The sequence below is a fragment of the Monodon monoceros genome, unplaced genomic scaffold, assembly GCF_005190385.1.
Source record: "Monodon monoceros isolate NGI ecotype Baffin Bay Population unplaced genomic scaffold, NGI_Narwhal_1 Super_Scaffold_22, whole genome shotgun sequence".
In the NCBI taxonomy this organism is placed as follows: domain Eukaryota; kingdom Metazoa; phylum Chordata; class Mammalia; order Artiodactyla; family Monodontidae; genus Monodon; species Monodon monoceros.
Window position 1 is genome coordinate 116073985 of NW_021703779.1, and position 19258 is coordinate 116093242.

General features: G+C 43.2%; 1 protein-coding gene across 4 annotated transcripts in view; it reads right to left on the minus strand.

The window, feature by feature from the left end:
* FGF13 (fibroblast growth factor 13) overlaps positions 1-19258 on the minus strand; it is a 503351-nt gene that overhangs the window by 438000 nt on the left and 46093 nt on the right. Inside the window, exon 1 of one of the 4 annotated variants that reach the window (XM_029240343.1) lies at positions 9019-9131. The exons of the other annotated variants lie outside the window; for them this stretch is intronic. The gene's annotated coding sequence lies outside the window, so the exon portion shown is untranslated. Of the gene's footprint in view, positions 1-9018; positions 9132-19258 lie in introns of those variants that run through there. 4 annotated transcript variants of the gene reach the window in all.

Consider the following 19258-nt stretch of genomic DNA (forward strand, 5'->3'; position numbering starts at 1 on the left):
CCAAAAAAAAGGCCAATGCGAACGTTCTTTCCTCTGAGAACCGTGCTATGAAGATTTTGAAAAGGGAGCCAGGAGTCTCTAAGGACATTTATGTTTGGATATTTATTTGGTAATATGGGTTACTGATTCCCCATTACTCGCGCCCAAGATAACAGGCCCAGTAGTTTGGAAGAGGTACCAGAGTCCAGATAAAAACGTTGGAGACAAGAAGTTGCGTCCCTCTTACCCACTGCCTGAGACACTCCCCTTTCTGGGAGGCCAGTTCATCTCCGCATCCTATGAGAACAATGGCCTGGGACTGTCCCAACTCCTGTCCTGATGATCCCTCACGACAGATCCCTTCTCTCCCGTCTCTGTGGCCCTGCCCCTCGGGCACATGCTCCCCCCATGCTTGGACCCCTCCTATCCTCCCCCAACCTTATGCTTCCAGAGGCCTCCTTCTAAAGCCAAGCCAGATCCTGTCACCGCCTGTTGAAAAGGTCTTCAACAGGTCCCCACTCCATCGGGAAAGAAAGTCCAGAAACCTTAGCAGAGCATTCAAAGCCCTCTATGGCAACAGTCCTCTAACTTTTTCATCTCAGGATCTTAAAACTAATTGAGACGGGAATTCCCTGGCGGTCCAGTGGTTAGGACTCTGCGCTTTCACTGCCGAGGGCCTAGGTTCGATCCCTGGTGGGGGAACTAAGATCCCACATAGCAGCTTGGCCAAAACAATTAAAAAAAAAAAAAAAAACCGAGAGGTGGCAGAAAAAAGGGGGGTAGGCAATTTCTTGAAAAATAGTAATTACTGAGAAGCCCAAAGAGCTTCTGTTTATATGGGCTATATTTGTCAATATTTATCCTACTAGAAATTAAAGCTGAAAAAAGTTTTTAAATATTCATGTACTAATGTAATTAAAGTTAGCAATAATAAACTTACTACATGTTAATATAAGTAATAGAATTACATGGTAACATAAATACCATATTTTTATGAAAATAACCACACTTTACAAAAAGCAGCACTATTCTGTATTTTTTGATTTTCATGTCTGCCTGTCCATTTGATTTGTCGTGATAGGCTGTTTTAGCTGAGACACACGAAAAATCTTCAGTCTTACACAGATATGTAATAATAAAAGGTAAGATTTCACAGACCCCCTCAAAGGGACTGGGGACACCCCGGGGGTCCTCGGACCACACTTTAAGAAATCCTCAATCGGTGGCTTCCTGGGGACGGATGTATGAGCATCAGAGTCAGGGAGGGATTATAAAAAGTCACAGGAAAACTTTGGGGAATGATGGATATGTTCATTATCTTGATGGTGGTGATGCTTCCACGGTGCATACATACATCAAAACTTATCAAATTGTACATTTGAAATATATGCTGTTTGTTGTATGTATGTCAATTATACTGCAATAAAGCTGTTAAAAATAGGAAAAAAGGAGAAAGAAAAAGAAACACTGCTCTTAACGGCCTCAGCCTTCCTCTCCTCTTCTCCCTCCACTCTCCGCAAAGCCACACACAACCTACACTCCCACTGCGTTACTAACAGCGGTCCCCAGCCCTGGCCCGACCCACCCTGGTACCTCTCTGCCTCCCTCCCTCCTCCCACTAGAGAACTTCCTCAAAATCCACATCAAATGTCACCAGCCCAAGAAGGCTTCCTAGATCCTAACACCGTCCTGAGGGAAAATTAAGCTATTGTCTCCTCAACTTCTGTGGCTCAGGAAAGAATCAGGTGAGAGCAGCTGGGGGCACATCTCCATCTGGATTTCCTCAGATTGACTTATCTCCTCTTAATCTTCATCGAATCAAGAAGAGACATCCAGGGACTTCCCTGGTAGTCCAGCGGTTAAGACCCTGTGCTTCCACTGCAGGTTAAGATCCCTGGTTGGGGAACTAAGATCCTGCATGCCTCGTAGAGCAGCCAAAAAAGAAAAGAAGAAACACCCAAAAAGGAGATCAAAGAAGGCTATAAGCAGAAGAAAGCAACCTAGTGTTACAGGGCCTGGGAGGAAGATTCATCTGCATTTCTAGGGGCTCTCCCACAATACAGAGGGAGTGGTCACAGCTCCATATCCATACTCAGGGACCTCTGTGGGGACAAGGGCCACATTTGGCCAATCCTTCAAGTGCCTGGCCCCCATCGCAGGTACTCACAAAGTACCTGTGCTGCAAGTGACATAGGACCTCCTCAGTAAGACTCAGCTTCTCAGTCTACAAAAGGCATCTAAGAGCATCTACCTGTCCAGGTTGCCCTAAGTCCCTATTTACAGTGCCTTAGTTTCCTAGGGCTACGTTAACAAAATACGACAAATCAGGCGGCTTAAAACAACCGAAATCTATTGTCTCACCGTTCTGGAGGCTAGAAGTCCGAAATCAAGGCACCAGTAGGGCTCTTCTAGCTTCTGGTGTTTGCCAGGGATCCTTGGCTTGTAGACGCATCATTCCACTCTCTACCACCGCCTTCACATGGCCCTGAATATCTCTGTGTGTCTCCAAATCTCTTTCTCCTTATAAGGACATCCGTCATTGAATTTAGGGCTCACCCGAATTCTGCAGAAGCTCATCTTCACTTGATTACATCCGCAAAGATTCTATTTCCAAATAAGGTCACATTCTGGGGTTCAGTGTAGATGTGAATTTTAGGAGGGATCCAAGTCCACCCAGTACACAGAGCATGTGTGAAAGTGCTGGGTAGGTACCCAGCTCATGGGAACATCCTCCTCCCCTTCTGCCATCGCAGAAGAGGAGCAGAGGGCGCCCTTCTCAGAGGGAGGCCCCGGCTTGCAGGAGGTTTTCTCCTTCCATACTTAGCAGATGTGAGGGACCAACAGGGAAGTGACAGACAGCCGCGGGTAATGACTGTTTTCCCCCTCAGCTCCTGCTTTCTTCACACGCTCCTCAGCCACCCACGTGGTCAGTGCCGCAAAGCACACACACCTGCCAATTCAGAGAGAAACTTCAAATGCTATCCAGGAATCACCTCCGTACATTTAGGGACTATAATTTCATGCTAACATTTCTCAGCGAGGGGGATAGAATTTCCCAGGGAGAGTATATGTTTGGTGGATGCAGCCTACACAATAAATCCAAAAGGCCAGCTTTTTCGAAGGAATAAAAGGGAAAGAATGACTCTGAGTCTAATTACCCTAAAAATGCCTTCCCAAATCAACTCTGATCCAGAGTGTTGCAATGTAACTGGGCTTTCTAATGTCAGTGGCCACTGGTTACAAGAAAGCATAAAACACATTGGGAAAGGATCACAAAGTCTTTGCTGAAAAACAGAAACCAAAGAACTATGGTATGTCCATCTTTAACACCGCGAGGCCAGGAATGTTCAACAAAACCGACAGGAGGCGTGAGCTGGAAGGAGTGTGTCCCTAAGGTCAGTTTTCTTTGTCAGCGCATAGCAGGCCCCCAGGGGCTTGGATGCCCGGGGAGTGTTTCGACATTCATGGGGGCGCATCCAGTAGGGTCCTGACCCCCACCACCCGCCCAGAACACAGGGATCTGTCTGACAAAGAGGTGGCGGGCCTCGAGTCCTGCTGTGATTCCCTTTTGTCCTCAGTATCAAGCCTTAAGTACAATTTTGGGTTACTCAAAATATCATTACTTCTCAGAGGCAACCTGGACTTAGTCTCCTGCAAAGTTAAAATGGCTTCGACCTTTTCCGGTGTCAGTCTTGGTGATTTGGCCATGTATTTACAAAACCCTAGATGATTTCCCTTAAGGATTCTTTTTCTCTCTCTGCCTTTCTTCTGTCCATCGCTCTTCCTCTGTTCGTTCAGGATGTTTGCCTTGTCTTCTTCAAATTGTGATACCTAACGCATCGTTACTTTGCAACATTTCAAAGATTTTCCATGTCTAGAACTACCTACATAACGGGTACTATTGTAATACATTAAATTAAAGATTTAAAAATTAAATTAGAAACATGGAATTGACATCAAAAGGGGGACCACATGGTGTGTTACATCGAGAATACTTTGTTAAATGGACACAGGGTCAATATATAAGGACTCTTTACAAACACTGGAAACTTTAAGTGCTCATACTTATAAGAGCTACTAATATTATATCTGGTTAGCACACTTGGTGAAAGAAAAGTGTGTTTAAGTTTAAAATGTCCTAAGAAGAGCAGCTAAGTATCTGGGCCAAAATTCCCATTCAAGTAATTACATTTTCCCAACCAAATGTTAATTAGCACTTCTTAAAAACACCATTGAATAATACTACTTGATAAGATTACTTCAGCAGGTACAGGTCACCATGTACAAAACAACCTGGATCTCCCATGGGTTACTTTTTCTATGAATTGGAAATCTGTTGCCCCTGATTCAGGGATGAGTCCCCACAAAAGGAACCTGGGACAACCCACTGAGACACAGAGAAGCTTCTTCATATGTATACTTTCCACAAACTCTTCTGAGAACACTTTACACCAATCCTTTGCTTATCCAGCACAAAAGTGATCTGTGCATTTTGCCCAACCAGAACTCAGGTGATAACAGGAAGAGGGGGCAAAAGAGGTCTCTTAGAGGTGCTCAAGGGTGCTCACACACACACATAATATATAAAGTTCTAGAAATTTATTCACAGAACACCTCCTCAACTCCGCACTGAGAACTTCTTTTCCCCTACTTTCCAGAAAGTTTTTAAAGGTTGGATGAGCAATCTCCGAACATCCAAGAACTATCAAGTGGGAGGGAGGCGATCAAGTACCACCAGTGCACCATTAACAGCAACTCAAAGTGACAGGGAACAACTTCCCTGCCAGGGAAGGGGACCAGAAAAGAAAAAAAAGAAAAAGAAAAGAACTCAGAACTCAGAGAGTAGTCTCAGATCATTTGGTGCAGGATAAAATGCTCCTCATGCCTCAAGAACTGATTCTTATTAGGAAGGTTTTGAGTCTCCAATAAAAGGTAGATTACATTCAGCAGTATTTGCTTCAAAAAAGCAAAGTAGTGGGCTTCCCTGGTGGCACAGTGGTTGAGAGTCCACCTGCCGATGCAGGGGACACGGGTTCGTGCCCCGGGCCGGGAAGATCCCACATGCCACGGAGTGGCTGGGCCCGTGAGCCATGGCCGCTGAGCCTGCGCGTCCAGAGCCTGTGCTCCGCAACGGGAGAGGCCACAACAGTGAGAGGCCCACGTACGGCAAAAAAAAAAAAAAAAAAAAAAAAAAGCAAAGTAGTGACTAGGACATTTTAGAAAGATACTCACTCATACTTTCCACATTAAAACTATTTTGCTACCTCACTATTCACAATAGCCCAAGACATGAAAACAACCTAAATGTCCATCAACAGATGAATGGATAAAGAAGGTGTGGTACACATATGCAATGGAATACTACTGAGCCATAAAAAGAACAAAATAATGCCATATGCAGCAACATGGATGCAACTAGAGATTATCATACTAAGTGAAGTAAGTCAGACAGAGAAAGACAAATATTGGGTTGGCCAAAAAGTTCATTCGCGTTTTTCTGTAAGATGTTACGGAAAAACCCAAACGAACTTTTTGGCCAACCCAATATCATGATACCGCTTATATGTGGAATCTAAAATATGACACAGATGAACTTATCTATGAAACAGAAACAGACTCACAGACATAGAGAACAGACTTGTGGTTGCCAAGGGTGAGGGGGGTGGGGGAGGGATGGAGTAGGAGTTTGGGATTAGCAAATGCAAACCGTTATATATAGGATGGATAAACAACAAGGTCTTTCTGTATAGCACAGGGAATTATATTCAGTATCCTGTGATAAACCATAATGGAAAAGCATACGAAAAAAGTGTATATATGTATAAGTGAATCACTTTGCTGTACAGCAGTAATTAACACAACACTGTAAATCAACCATACTTCGGTTTTTAAAAAAATGTTAAAAAAAACTATTTCGCTACCTAAATGGCAAACAGTCAAAGCCAGGTGTCCACAATGACATCCTCCCTAGGGTGCCCGAAAATGAGAAGACCCTAAAGAGGTTTATTTTGGAGGCGGTGATTTGAGATTCTTATTCAATAGTGCACCTTCTTTCTTCCCACTGGATCCAGCCCTCATCTAGCCCACGATGTAGGCCGGATCCATGTGCAGTGCCTTCCCTTTATTCCAGAAACATTTACTGAGCACCTTCTGTGTGCCAGGCACTATGGTAGATTCCAGCAACAGAACAAGGTACAATGGCCAACGCCTGCACAGACTAGACAGCATATAATAGAACACCAATTACTCACTGGGCGGTAAGTGGCGGGATGCAGTAAGCCACAGAGATTAAATAACTCCAAGGAGGGGCCCCTAACACTGCTTTGACCCCAGTGCTGTAGTATCCTCACTCTAGGGGCCCAGCCTCTGCGTTCAGTGCCCCACTTGGACTGCTCTCCCATGGCAATGGTTCATGCCCTGAATCTATTCTGATCCTCTGCCTGAAATGGAGCAAGGACCCTGTGGGGCTCCTGGGCACAAAAGCCTTTGTGTGCCCCACCCCCCTGCTTTCCTGTTTGCAGGAAATAGGATTCATTCAGCCTCAGTTCCAAAGGGCAGGTTCAAACAGCTGCTAATCTGGGGATGTAGAGACTAGGGAGGAGCAGTCAAGAAACAGCAGTGCAGCCTTGGGGCAGCGACTGGATTCCCCCTCAAGGGATACACATAACAATATCTTTGAGCTGTTTTGCAGATACTGAAACCCCCAACAGGTGCGAGAAATTAACGTTATGCACCAGCACACAGACCCCAGACCGGTTGCAGCCAGAAGGTTGATGATGTTGACGCCCACTTACCTCACCACCAACCAATCAGAAGAATGTCCAAGAGCTGATCACACCCTCCTCTTTGACTTCTCACTACCCCCTCCAGGTTGGGACACACAGTTTTGAGGGCATTAGCCCACTGTGATCCCCTTTGCCTGGCAAAGCAATAAAGCTATTGCTTTTCTACTTCACCCAAAACTCTGTCTCTGAGATTCAATTCAGTACCGGGATACAGAGGCCAAATTTTGGCTATATGCCCTATATCCTTCTTTTTTTAAAAAAAAAAAAGCTTTATTCTTTTGGGGTTTTCTTTTTTTTCCTTTTTTTTTTTTTTTTTTTTTTTTTTGGTGGCGCCTCGCAGCATGTGGGATCTTCACCAATCCCTCGTGCCCTCAGGAATGCCAGGGAAGTCCCGCTCTATATCCTTTTAATATTCAGCTTTCCTGGGCCCTGTATTTTAAGGAGTCAGACTCCTAAGAGGACACCATCAGATAAACCATGCATTCTCTCGGAGTCAATATAGCCTTCAAGGGGGTAAAATTCGGTTCTTAGGGAAGGAGGCAAGAAAAAAATCTTACCTATTACAATGGTGTGTGGCCCTCCAAAAGCTCAGCCCTACCGAACAAAATCTTACTGCTTTGTATTCAATTTCTCCTGTTGGATTTTCTTGGCTATCGCACGAGCGACAATGACAATGAATTCACAGATGATAAACAAAGCACATGTAGGATCAGCGCTACAAAATTATGGTCAATACATGGTTGTGATTGGAAGACTGTCTCTGGATTGACTGCTTATTCTAGAAGTTATATAGCAAGAGGCGGCCTGTGTGTGTGCCTATTAGCTGCCACTGGCTACCCTACTGATGTTTATATTTGATCTTCAGATTATATTTTAGTATTTAATTCTAAAAATGTCATTCAACCCATCACTGATTATGTCAAATGCAAAGAAAAACTGTCGGCAAGATCTGAATGAGTATCTAGCAGCTAGTTAAATTAGAAGTTATTTTCCTAGGGGAATTTCCTTGCAGTCCAGTGGTTAGGACTTGGTGCTTTCACTACTGTGGCCCAGGTTCAATCCCTGGTCAGGGAACTAAGATACTGCAAGCCATGCATTGCAGCCAAAAAAAAAAAAAAAACAAGTTATTTTCCTATATGAAGCAATAGTTAAAAGTTAAGCTCACTAAAAATACTTTTAGGAAGTTACTTTATTCAATTTTGTTTTTACTTTTGTTAGAAAAACAAGTTTTAAATGATTTTTTACATTTGATCACATTGCTATTATTACATATTTCTATAAGTTGGAAATTTGCATATGTAATTTGATACATTGTAATTTTTAAGTAAATAAATTACTCAGCAAATACAAATAAATCAATAAATTTACTGTTAGTACCTTTTTAATATTTAGTTTAACTTTTACCTTTAAAATGTCTGTCATTCTTAATCCTGCATGTTATAAAGAGTAAATAAACCATACACTTACTCATTTTATGTATAAAGTACAGATATACATATAATACATAAACAGATATACAAGCATATCTCTGGTAGTAAAATATCATAGGGAGGTAATAAGGAAAAAATATCTAGAAAGGATCTTTAGGGGAGCAACAATAAAAAAAAAAGGCTTGAGAAACACTGAGATAAACTAATCTCCATCGCCTTGACAGGAATTAATCGTAATACTATGAACAGAGTTGGGAAATGAGAAGATGCTCCATGTACCAAAATTTGACGAATTCCCTGAGGATGGAAAAGCACATGGGATCAGATCGACAAGAAACGAGGAAACCATCGCTCAAATCATATGTAGGAAGATAAAAGGAGATAAAGTGCCAGTTAGAGGAACACACACACACACACACACACACACACACACACACACACACACACACACTCCCTCCCTCTCTCTCTCTCTCTCTCTCTCTCTCACCCACAACAGAAGACAGAGGCCTTTAACCACAGACTAAAACCTGCAAATTATACTCTAAGGAACTCTGGCTTCTGGGCCTGAGACAGAGGCTGGAGTTAATTCCGAACTAACATAGATCGAGGGGAAACGACTGGAAAGGTAGCTCAACATAGACAGAGATACCCTGAAGCCTTCTTTATCCAGAATAAAGGTCTGCTCGTTCTCATCAGGGGCTCAAGAGTCCCCAGCCCAAGTGCTTACTCCATGCCCAGACCCCCTGAAATGACTTCTCACTGCATCTGGGAAAATAATTCAGATCCCTGAAAGAAAGCTGACAAAGCTATTCACGATGCCATACCTGTGCTTCAGCCAGGATCTCTCCCTTCTCCCCACATGTGCTGTCCTTGCTCACGCACTCCCCGGCACCCCCAACCCTGCTCCACTCTTCCTTTTCTGGATGACTCTGCTCAGCTTTTGGGTCTCAGCTCCTCGACCTTTGCCCACTGTTGCATACTTTGCTCACAGCCCTCAGGTAAACGGACAGACAGCTGCATTTACCCTGCTTTAGCCCCCACGTGACCATGAGCTCTGCAGGCAGAGTACCTACTCTTCTGGTCAATGACTCCCCAGGGCCTAGTTCAACTTAATAGCTCAGGAAAATATTGATTAGATTCACCTACCATGGGTGGAAGAGAGATCTGGAGCCGGTCAGGGCTTTTGACAGTCAATTCACAAACCCCCTCCCTGCCCCATTCAGCCAAGAACCCCAATTAGTGGCAGGACCAAACCTGGCTTCCACTTTCCCAACTACCTCTGGTTTTATAGGAATTTGCCTCAATGTATTATTGCCACATGAGGATTTCCAACCACAGCTGCCAACATCTTTATCAAGAGGTAATAACAACAACAACAAATTCCTGACCTGGAAGCTAAGAAATCTGAAGAGTTTGATGACTGGTTCTACACCTCATAGTACCCTCCCCCCTCTAGGCCTCAGTTGGTAAAATAAAAGAAATGGGCCTTATCTTCCAGTTTCCTCCTCCTGCTCTAACAGTCTGTGACTTTTAATCCTAATTTATAAATCAACTTATTCCTGTATGACTGGGTTGACTGGGGGGAGGGGGTTCATCTTGTTAAATATAAGAGGAAAAATAAGAAAGGGAAATATCTACTGTTGTGGGTTGAATTGTGACCCAACAAAAATGTTTTCGAGTCCTAACCGCCATGCTATGGACTGAATCTTTGTGTCCCCCCACCCAAATTCATATATTGAAGCCTTAATCCCCAATGTGATGGTACTGGAGGTGGGGTCTTTGGAAGGTAATCAGGTTTCAATGAGGTCACAGGAGTGGAGTCCCCATGATAGCAGTGATGTCCCTGTAAGGGAATGAGGAGACATGGGCTCACTCTCTCTCCACCATGTGAGGGCACAGCAAGAAGATGGCCACCTATAAACCAGGAAGAGGTCCCTTATCAAGGACCTGACCGTGACGACACCCTGACTGCAGACTCCTAGCCTCCAAAACTATGAGAAATAAATGTTCACTGTTTAAGCCACCCAGTCTATGGTATTCTGTTACAGCAGCCCGCACTGATTAAGGTCCCTCAGTACCAGTGAACATGACTTTATATGGAAAAAGAGTCCTTGCAGGTGTAATCAAAGTAAGACGAGGTCACAGTGGATTAAGGTGAGCCCTAATCCAATGACTGGTGTCTTTCAAAGAAGAGGGGGGACAAGCTTCAAGACGGTGGAGAAGTAAGACGTGGAGATCACCTTCCACCCCACAAATACATCAGAAATAAATCTACATGTGGAACAACTCCTACAGAACACCTACTGAACGCTGGCAGAAGACCTCAGACCTCCCAAAAGGCAAGAAACTCCCCACGTACCTGGGTAGGGCGAAAGAAAAAAGAATAAACACAGACAAAAGAATAGGAACGGGACCTGCACCACTGGGAGGGAGCTGTGAAGGAGGAAAGGTTTCCACACACTAGAAGCCCCTTCGCGGGCGGAGACTGCGGGTGGCGGAGGGGAAAGCTTCGGAGCCACGGAGGAGAGCACAGCAACAGGGGTGCGGAGGGCAAAGGGGGGAGATTCCCGCACAGATTATCGGTGCCGACCAGCACTCACCAGCCCAACAGGCTTGTCTGCTCACCCGCCAGGGCGGGCAGGGCTGGGAGCTGAGGCTCGGGCTTCGGTCGGAGCGCAGGGAGAGGACTGGGGTTGGCGGCGTGAACACAGCCTGCAGGGGGTTAGTGCGCCACAGCTGGCCGGGAGGGAGTCCGGGGAAAAGTGTGGACCTGCAGAAGAGGCAAGAGACTTTTTCTTCCCTCTTTGTTTCCTGGTGCGCGAGGAGAGGGTATTAAGAGCGCTGCTTAAAGGAGCTCCAGAGACGGGCACGAGCCGCGGCTATTAGCGCGGACCCCGGAGACGGGCATGGGACGCTAAGGCTGCTGCTGCCGCCTCCAAGAAGCCTGTGTGCGAGCACAGGTCACTCTCCACACCTCCCCTCCGGGGAGCCCGTGCAGCCCGCCACTGCCAGGGTCCCGGGATCCAGGGACAACTTACCCGGGAGAACGCACGGCGCGCCTCAGGCTGGTGCAACGTCACGCCGGCCTCTGCCGCCGCAGGCCCGCCCCGCACTCCGTGCCCCTCCCTCCCCCCGAATCAGCGGCTCCTTTAACCCCGTCCTGTCTGAGCGAAGAACAGACGCCCTCAGGCGACCTACACGCAGAGGCGGGGCCAAATCCAAAGCTGAACCCCAGGAGCTGTGCGAACAAAGAAGAGAAAGGGAAATCTCTCCCAGCAGCCCCAGGAGCAGCGGATTAAAGCTCCACAATCAACTTGATGTACCTTGCATCTGTGGAATACCTGAATAGACAACGAGTCATCCCAAATTGAGGAGGTGGACTTTTGGAGCAACAATATATATTTTTTTCCCTTTTTCTCTTTTTGTGAGTGTGTATGTGTATGCTTCTGTGTGTGACTTTGTCTATATAGCTTTGCTTTTACCATCTGTCCTACTGTTCTGTCTCCCAATTTTGTTCGTTTCTTTTTAGTATAGTTTTTAGCACTTGTTATCAACGGTGGGTTTGTTTTTTGGTTTGGGTGCTCTCTTCTTTCTTTCTTTCTTTTCTTTTCTTATTACTTTAAAAAAATTTTTTTAATAATTATTTTTTATTTTAATAACTTTATTTTACTTTATTTTATGCTTTTCTTTCTTTCTTTTTTTTTCCTCCCTCTTATTCTGAGCCATGTAGATGACAGTCTCTTGGTGCTCCAGCCATGCGTCAGGGCTGTGCCTCTGAGGTGGGAGAGCCAAGTTAAGGACATTGGTCCACAAGACACCTCCCAGCTCCACGTAACATCAAACGGCGAAAATCTCCCAGAAATCTCCATCTCAACGCCGAGACCCAGCTCCACTCAACGACCAGCAAGCTACAGTGCTGGACACCCTATGCCAAGCAGCTAGCAAGACAGTAACACAACCCCACCCATTAGAAAAGAGGCTACCTAAAATCATTATAAGGCCACAGACACCCCAAAACACACCACCAGATGTGGACCTGCCCACGAGAAAGACAAGATCCAGCTCATCCACCAGAACACAGGCACTAGTCCCCTCCACCAGGAAGCCTACACAACCCACTGAACCAACCTTAGCCACTGGGGGCAAACACCAAAAACAACGGGAACTACGAACCTGCAGCCTGCGAAAAGCAGACCCCAAACACAGTAAGATAAGCAAAATGAGAAGACAGAAAAACACACAGCAGATGAAGGAGCAAGATAAAAACCCACCAGACCTAACAAATGAAGACGAAATGGGCAGCCTACCTGAAAAAACAATTCAGAATAATGATAGTTAAGATGATCTAAAATCTTGCAAGTAGAATGGAGAAAATAAAAGAAATGTTTAACAAGGACCTAGAAGAACTAAAGAGCAAACAGTGATGAACAACACAATAAATGAAATGAAAAATTCTCTAGAAGCAGAATAATTCTCTAGAAGCAGAATCAATAGCAGAATAACTGAGGCAGAAGAATGGATAGGTGACCTGGAAGATAAAATAGTGGAAAAAACTACTGCAGAGCAGAATAAAGAAAAAAGAATGAAAAGAACTGAGGACAGTCCCAGAGACCTCTGGGACAACATTAAACGCAACAACATTCGAATTATAGGGGTCCCAGAAGAAGAAGAGAAAAAGAAAGGGACTGAGAAAACATTTGAAGAGATGATAGTTGAAAACTTCCCTAATATGGGAAAGGAAATAGTTAATCAAGACCAGGAAGCACAGAGAGTCCCATACAGGATAAATCCAAGGAGAAACATGCCAAGACACATATTAATCAAACTATCAAAAATTAAATACAAAGAAAAAATATTAAAAGCAGCAGGGAAAAACAACAAATATCACACAAGGGAATCCCCATAAGGTTAACAGTTGACCTTTCAGCAGAAATTCTGCAAGCCAGAAGGGACTGGCAGGATATACTTAAAGTGATGAAGGGGAAAAGGCTACAACCAAGATTACTCTACCCACCAAGGATCTCATTCAGATTCGACGGAGAAATTAAAACCTCAGAGACAAGCAAAAGCTAAGAGAATTCAGCATCACCAAACCAGCTTTACAACAAATGCTAAAGAAACTTCTCTAGGCAGGAAACACAAGAGAAGTAAAAGACCTACAATAACAAACCCAGAACAATTAAGAAAATGGTAAGAGGAACATACATATCGATAATTACCTTAAAGGTAAATGGATTAAGTGCTCCAACCAAAGGACACAGACCGGCTGAATGGATAGAAAAAAAAGACCCATATATATGTTGTCTAAAAGAGACCCACTTCAGACCTAGGGACACATACAGACTGAAAGTGAGGGGATGGAAAAAGATATTCCATGCAAATGGAAATCAAAAGAAAGCTGGAGTAGCAATTCTCATATCAGACAAAATAGACTTTAAAATAAAGACTATTAGAAGAGACAAAGAAGGACACTACATCATGATCAAGGGATCGATCCAAGAAGAAGATATAACAATTGTAAATATTTACGCAACCCAACATAGGAGCACCTCAATACATAAGGCAAATACTAACAGCCATAAAAGGGGAAATCGACAGTAACATAATCATACTAGGGGACTTTTAACACCCCACTTTCACCAATGGACAGATCATCCAAAATGAAAATAAATAAGGAAACACAAGCTTTAAATGATACATTATCAAGATGGACTTAATTGATATTTATAGGACATTCCATCCAAAAACAACAGAATACACTTTCTTCTCAAGTGCTCATGGAACATTCTCCAGGATAGATCATATCCTGGGCCATAAATCAAGCCCTGGTAAGTTTAAAAAACCTGAAGTCGTATCAAGTATCTTTTCTGACCACAATGCTATGAGACTACATATCAGTTACAGGAAAAAGTCTGTAAAAATACAAACACATGGAGGCTAAACAATACACTACTTAATAACCAAGAGATCACTGAAGAAATCAAAGAAGAAATAAGAAACTACCTAGAAACACATGACAGTGAAAACTAGAAGACTCAAAACCTATGGGATGCAGCAAAAGCAGCTCTAAGAGGGAACTTTATGGCAATACAATCCTACCTTAAGAAACAAACATCTCGAATAAACAACCTAACCTTACACCTAAAGCAATTAGAGAAAGAAGAACAAACAAAACCCCAAAGTTAGCAGAAAGAAAGAAATCATAAAGATCAGATCAGAAATAAATGAAAAAGAAATGAAGGAAACGATAGCAAAGATCAATAAAACTAAAAGCTGGTTCTTTGAGAAGATAAACAAAATTGATAAACCATTAGGCAGACTCATCGAGAAAAAGGAGAGGACTCAAATCAATAAAGTTAGAAATGACAAAGGAGAAGTTACAACAGACACAGCAGAAATACAAAGGATCATGAGAGATTACTACAAGCAACTATATGCCAATAAAATGGACAACCTGAAAGAAATGGACAAATTCTTAGAAATGCACAACCTTCCGAGACTGAACCAGGAAGAAATAGAAACCATGAACAGACCAATCACAAGCTGAAATTGAAACTGTGATTAAAAATCTTCCAACAAACAAAAGCCCAGGAGCAGATGGCTTCACAGGCAACTTCTATCAAACATTTAGAGAAGAGCTAACACCTATCCTTCTCATACTCTTCCAAATATAGCAGAGGGGGGAACACTCCCAAACTCATTCTACGAGGCCACCATCACCCTGATACCAAAAGCAGACAAAGATGTCACAAAGAAAGAAAACTACAGGCCACTATCACTGATGAACATAGATGCAAAAGTCCTCAACAATATACTAGCAAACAGAATCCAACAGCACATTAAAAGGATCATTCACCATGATCAAGTGGGGTTTATCCCAGGAAGGCAAGGATTCTCCATTAAACACAAATCAATCAATGTGATACACCATATTAACAAACAGAAGAATAAAAACCATATGATCATCTCAATAGATGCAGGGAAAGCTTTCAACAAAATTCAACACCCATTTATGATAAAAACCCTCCAGAAAGTGGGCATAGAGGGAACATGCCTCAACATAATAAAGGCCATACATGACAAGCCCACAGCCGACGTCGTCCTCAATGGTGAAAAACTGAAAGCATTTCCACTAAGATCAGGAACAAGACATGGTTGCCCACTCTGACCACTATTATTCAACATAGTTCTGGAAGTCTTAGCCACAGCAATCAGAGAAGAAAAAGAAACAAAAGGAATCCAAATCGGAAAAGAAGAAGTAAAGCTGTCACTGTTTGCAGATGACATGATACTATACATAGAGAATCCTCAAGATGCTACCAGAAAACTACTAGAGCTAATCAATGCATTTGGTAAAGTAGCAGGATACAAAATTAATGCACAGAAGTCTCTTGCATTCCTATACAATAATGATGAAAAATCTGAAAGTGAAATCAAGAAAACACTCCCATTTACCACTGCAACAAAAAAAATAAAATATCTAGGAGTAAACCTACCTAAGCAGACAAAAGACCTGTATGCAGAAAATAAGACACTGATGAAAGAAATTAAAGATGACACAAACAGATGAAGAGATATACCATGTTCTTGGATTGGAAGCATCAACACTGTGAAAATGACTCTACTACCCAAAGCAATCTACAGATTCAATGCAACCCCTATCAAACTACCACTGGCATTTTTCACAGAACTAGAACAAAAAAGTTCACAATTTGTATGGAAACACAAAAGACCCCGAATAGCCAATGCAACCTTGAGAAAGAAAAACGGAGCTGGAGAAATCAGGCTCCTGGACTTCAGACTATACTACAAAGCTACAGTAATTAAGACAGTGTGGTACTGGCACAAAAACAGAAATATAGAGCAATGGAACAGGATAGAAAGCCCAGAGATAAACCCACCCACATATGGTCACCTTATCTTTGATAAAGAAGGCAGGAATGTACAGTGGAGAAAGGACAGCCTCTTCAATAACTGGTCCTGGGAAAACTGGACAGCTACATGTAAAAGAATGAAATTAGAACACTCCCTAACACCACACACAAAAATAAACTCAAAATGGATTAAAGACCTAAATGTAAGGCCAGACACTATCAAACTCTTAGAGGAAAACATAGGCAGGACACTCTTTGACATAAATCACAGCAAGATCCTTTTTGACCCACCTCCTAGAGAAATGGAAATAAAAACAAAAATAAACAAATGGGACCTAATGAAACTTCAAAGCTTTTGCACAGCAAAGGAAACCATAAACAAGAACAAAAGACAACCCTCAGAATGGGAGAAAATATTTGCAAATGAAGCAACTGACAAAGGATTAATCTCCAAAATTTACAAGCAGCTCATGCAGCTCAATAACAAAAAAACAAACAACCCAATCAAAAAATGGGCCGAAGACCTAAACAGACATTTATCCAAAGAAGATATACAGATTGCCAACAAACACATGAAAGAATGGTCAACATCATTAACCATTAGAGAAATGCAAATCAAACTACAATGAGATATCATCTCACACCCGTCAGAATGGCCATCATCAAAAAATCTACAAACAACAAATGCTGGAGAGGGTGTGGAGAAAAGGGAACCCTCTTGCACTTTTGGTGGGAATGTAAATTGATACAGCCACTATGGAGAACAGTATGGATGTTCCTTAACAAACTAAAATTAGAACTACCATTTGACCCAGCTATCCCACTACTGGGTATATAACCTGAGAAAACCATAATTCAAAAGGAGTCATGTACCACAGTGTTCATTGCAGCTCTGTTTACAATAGCCAGGACATGGAAGCAACCTAAGTGTCCATCGACAGATGAATGGATAAAGAAGATGTGGCACATATATGCAATGGAATATTACTCAACCATAAAATGAAAAGAAACTGAGTTATTTGTAGTAAGGTGGATGGACCTAGAGTCTGTCATACAGAGTGAAGTAAGTCAGAAAGAGAAAAAGAAATACCATATGCTAACACATATATATGGAATCTAAAACAAAAAACAAAATGGTCATGAAGAACCTAGGGGCAAGACGGGAATAAAGACACAGACCTACTGGAAAATGGACTTGAGGATACGGGGAGGGGGAAGGGTAAGTTGGAAAAAGCGAGAGAGTGGCATGGACATATATACACTACCAAATGTAAAATAGATAGCTAGTGGGAAGCAGCCGCATAGCACAGGGAGATCAGCTCGGTGCTTGGTGACCACCTGGAGGGGTGGGATAGGGAGTGTGGGAGGGAGGGAGATGCAAGAGGGAAGAGATATGGGGATATATTTATATGTATAACTGATTCACTTTGTTATAAAGCAGAAACTAACAAAACCAAAAAAAAAGAATGCATGCCTCTAGTCACAGAAAAACAAAAAAGAAGAAGAGGGACACTTGGACACAGAGAAAGAGGAGACTCACACGGCCACACTGAGGAGGAAGCATTGGGAAGACAGGAGCCATGACTGGAATGCCAAGGATTGCAGGCAACACCAGAGGCTAGTAGACGCAAGCAAGCATTCTCCCCTAGAGTCTACAGAGGGAGCATGGCCCTCCCGACACCTTGATTTTAGACTTTTAGCCTCCAGAACCATGAGACAATGAGTTTTGTTGTTTCAAGCCACCAAATTTATAGTAATCTGTTACTACATTCCTAGGAAATGAGCACAGGAACCACCTTAAGGAAAGACCAAACACAGAAAAAGTATTCTCGTTTTACCTAGGATCTGCTGCCGCTTGACTATCCCTGGTGGGCATGTCCTTGGATCCTGGTAATAAGAGAGCTTCCGAGGACAACTGCTAGTGAAATGGGGTTCTGGCTATACAGGAAGGAAGCACGTGTGCAGGAATAGACAAGAGGACTGAAAATAGCCCTGCTTAGAGTCGCCATGAGATTTTTTTCTATTCAGAACATTTTGTGCTGCTCACAAACCCTGCAATAACTCAACCACTCTAAGAGCATCAATGAAGGGATGTGTTTACCAAAACCCCATATCAGCAACAGAGAGGTATCCAGGACAACATATCCACTGTCTCAAGAAAGGGTTGGATGAATATCCAACATGACCATGGAAGCAAGCAATCATGAACGAGGGCTCTTCTGGACATATGAACTGAGGGGAGAGTGCCCAGACAATCACTGCTTGCTAATTAGAGAGCACCCCAATATCAAACTATGGCTACTAAATGACAATAGGCCCTGAACAGAACAGCAAAATTTCCAATTTATTCTCATTAAACAAAGACTTTAAGAGACAAAGAAGTAGGATCTGCAACAGCAAAAATGATGAGGCAACTGTAGTCAGGGGCCCTGGGCTCCATCCATTCCCAGCTCGGTACTCATTCAAGGAGCATGACGGCAGCTGTACTTTCAGTACCTTCTGATGACGAAAACACTGAACCAGAAACAGCTAGAATGCATTCAGTAGTTCTTTTAATTTGTATGCTATTAACAATAAAAGTTAACACATACGACACTTACTTTGTACCAGGCACTGTTCTAAGCCCTTTTGGGGAACATCTAACTTAAGCCTGACAACAACCTTCAGAGGTACAAACTGTTACTATGTCCATTTTCCAGATAACAAAACTGAGGCTTGGAGAAACTAAGCATCATCACACATCGCATAGTTTGTGTGTTCTAGATGGAGAATCTCAACCCAAATCCCCCAGCATTCAGATGGCAGGAAGTGTAGGGATACAACTTCTTTGACTTGTTAGAGGTTGTCCTCCATGAGTCATCTTCAGGAGACTGCAGCTAACGGTGGACTCCGTGACTCACTATTCTGGGGTAGAAACTTGGAAAGCCCTGGATACCGAAAGAAAAGCAGAAACGTTCAATGGCTCTTACTGGCCACCACACAGGAGCCTGGACCCAGCCGTCTTCAGAGGCATGTTTGCCCTGCAGATGCAGACGCCTAGTGGATTACAGATGGGTAGCAGAGGGCATGGCTAATGCCTGCCTGAGAGTTCTATTTTCTCCTCCTTGCTTAGCGTGAGCTCCCAAAGAATGCTGGACCAGATACAAAAGCAGTCTTCTGGAACTGGTCCTCTCCACTCTTCAGAAAGTGC